The sequence below is a fragment of the Myotis brandtii genome, unplaced genomic scaffold (genome assembly GCF_000412655.1).
Source record: "Myotis brandtii unplaced genomic scaffold, ASM41265v1 scaffold655, whole genome shotgun sequence".
NCBI lineage: Eukaryota > Metazoa > Chordata > Mammalia > Chiroptera > Vespertilionidae > Myotis > Myotis brandtii.
Genome location: NW_005370542.1, coordinates 2,125,391 through 2,128,912, shown reverse-complemented (window position 1 = coordinate 2,128,912; position 3,522 = coordinate 2,125,391).

The following is a 3,522-nucleotide window of genomic DNA, read 5'->3' as shown; positions in this document are numbered from 1 at the left end:
GAAAATGCATCCTGCATATCAGATATTTACATTATGATTCATAACAGTAGCAACATTACAGTTAGGAAGTAGCAACGAAAATAATTTTATGGTTGGGGGTCACCACAACATGAGGAACTGTATTAAGGGTGGCGGCATTAGGAAGGTTGAGAACCACTGCCATATGGTGTGAATGAAAGGGAACTGTGAAGAATTTGGTCATTAATGCAATTTACCACACTCCCTTTCCCTTTCCTTTATTGAAGAATGTAAAGATCTCCACCTTATTTTCCTCTAGCTTTCTTAAAGACAGACAAGAAGGGAATACATAATCCATCTTAGATTCTTTCTGGAGAGAATAGCTTCCCTATGACTATTAAGTCAATTGCAGGAAAATACCATTTATAATTTTGTCCTCATTCAATATCTCTTTTTTTAAAAAAATCTTTATTGTTGAAAGTATTACAACAAGCTTACATTGACTCACCGGGTTTCCACTCTACGCCCCAAATCCCCACCCCACACCAACCTGAAGACTATCAAGTGATCATGACAGTCCCTTGAAGCAAGGAGGCCCCAGATTATGGCCTGAAGACCAAATCCAGCTGCCTTCTAACTCACCCACCAGCCAGCTATTAATGGAGTCTACATTTTCCCCTATTGACCTTCCCCCTCCCCCACCCCAGGCCTTCACCACCCTATTGTCTGTGTCTGTGAGTTATGCATATATGCATAGGAGTTCATTAGTTGATCTCTCCCCCACCCTCCACTCCCCTGCCTTCCCTCTGAGGTTTGACAGTCTGTTCGATGCTTCTATGTCTCTGGGTCTATTTTTAAAAAAATATATTTTATTGATTTTTTTACAGAGAGGAAGGGAGAGGGATAGAGAGCTAGAAACATCAATGAGAGAGAAACATCGATCAGCTGCCTCCTAAACATCCCCCACTGGGGATGTGCCCGCAACCAAGGTACATGCCCTTGACCGGAATCGAACCCGGGACCCCTCAGTCCACAGGCCGACGCTCTATCCACTGAGCCAAACCTGTCAGGGCTCTGGGTCTATTTTTGTTCATCAGTGTATCTTGTTCATTAGATTCCACTTATGAGTGAGATTGTGTGATACTTACCTTTCTCTGACTGGTTTATTTCACTTAGCACAATGCTCTCTTTTACTGGAAAGCACGCAGTGCATGATTTGGGGCATCCTGTGGCCTAATCTGATACACTAAAGCTCATCTAAATGTTTCCAATGGGAGAATTTGGGACCGTGAACTGCTGTGAACAGCCCTTGTTTCGCATCTGAAGGTTCCCTGTTACCCTAAAGGCCCTCTTGTCCAGCACTTGGGGAGGTGAGAGGATTTACACCTGGAAGTGGGGCCGCTAAACCCACTGAACCTTTTCCTCCCATGGCTATGCCCACGTCATTGCCCAAGGACTGTGTCACATACCTTTTTTTTTTTTTTTTTGCCTTAAGCCACATTCCTTCCACTTCACCATTTGTTGATGCAACTTTGAACACAGGACAAAGTGTCTTATGTTTTTCTAACCTTTCTCACTTTCTGGATTTCTTTTCTGATAACCTTCTGGATTTTAGGCCTCTGACTTCAAATTCCTGAATAGAACATTTCTTAAAACAACACTACCTTTTTTTTTTAACATGCATCCTGATTTTTTAAGATAACAAATCAATGAACAGTTCTCACCCGGCAGGAAAACATCAGGGGGAATTGAGCGTGTGCCCAGTCTACCTGCTAAGCTCAGAGGGCCGCTTAGCTTTGTGGGGCCTCAGTGTTTGCATCTGAAAATAGAAGTCACTCCCAACTTGGAAATCATGTGATTCTGAGGTGCCGCAAAAAAACACAAAACTGGGATTCTGTATAGAATCTGAGATAAAATTACAGGAAGTTATTTTTATCATCTGGATATAAGCTATATAGGGGGCCCAAACCCATTCTTGACCCCTCAGGCTCTCTCCTTTTCTTTCTTTCTTTTTTAAAATATATTTTTATTGATTTCAAAGAGGAAGGAAGAGTGAGAGATAGAAACATCAATGATGAGCATTGACTGGCTCTTGCACGCCCCCTACTGGGGATCGAGCCTGCAACCCATGCATGTGCCCTTGACTGGAATCGAACTGGGGACCCTTCAGTCTGCAGGTTGATGCTCTATCCACTGAGCCAAACCGGCTAGGGCAGGCTCTCCCCTTTTCTACCCCAACTCTTCCTGGTCCTAGGTACCAAAATCCCCAATTTTCTTTTCTTTACTTGGTTAAGATGACCTGAGCCTGTGAGGAGCTGCTTATGGGCTGAATGTATGTGTCTCCCCCAATTTCATGTTGAAGTCCCGACTCCCAGTGTGGTTGTATTTGGAGTAAGGGAATAATTAAGGTTAAATGAGGTCACAAGGGTGGGACCTGATCCAATAGGATTAGTGTCCTTAGGAGAAGACACACCAGAGAACTTGCACTTTCTCCACGTGCACATGCAGAAGAGAGACTACATTCCCCTAACTTTATTAGTCTCATAATTAAATACCTGAAGGAATTAAAGATACCTTCATAAACATACTACTGAGTGTTTCACAATCCAGCAGAAAGTATACTTTGCTTTTCGATCTAGGTAATATTTGTAGCTATAGCCATGATAAGTGTATATTAAATAAATTAATATTTAAAGCAGCTAGAAATATTTAGATCAATGAGCATAATCTCAGTCTTTGATAAATCGAATAGACACAAGCATAGGGAGCCGTGAAATGCATCCATCCTTATAAAAAAGAATTAGGAAAAAAGGGAAGGACATCTGGAGTTTGTGTGGTAACTTTTATATGGAATAGGTGGATTCTGTGAAAACCTTGCTTTTTATTGCCCAAAGACAGGAATGTGGCCTCGTGAGAGAGGCAATGGATGGGTAGAGAGTGGGTAGCAGAGATGTCTTTGTCTCAGCTGTAGCTTTGCCACTTGATTAAGCCAGTTACTTCTCCTAGGGGCCTGCTTTCCTGTCTGTCTGGAAACAGTTGGACTAGATCCTTATAGCAGTTTATTCCAGGACTAGAAAAGAAAGATATTTTGTGATCCTAAAAGCACATTGGGCAATGCTGTTAGGTCTTATTGGTTATAATCTATATATATAAAAGGCTAAGCAACTGTCCGACCATCTGACCTGCGGTAGTATGACACACTCTGACCACCAGGGGGCAGACGCTCAATGCAGGAGCTGCTGAGCTGTGGTGACTTGGCAGCGGCAGTTCTTGGGTGACGCATCCTGGAACCAGAGAGGAGGGAGCCTGATTCCAGGGTGCATCACTCGAGAACCGCCCTCTCGAAACTGAACAGATATCACTAGTTTTAAAGCCATGTACAGCAAGATGTGGAAGCCTTCAGACTTTTATTAAAAAAAAAAAGATTTTTATTGATTTCAGAGAGGGAGAGAGAGATAGAAACATCAATGATTAGAAAATCATTGATCAGCTGTCTCCTGCACGCCCTCTACTGGGGATCGAGCCTGCAACCCGAGCACGTGCCCTGACTGGGAATTGAACCCG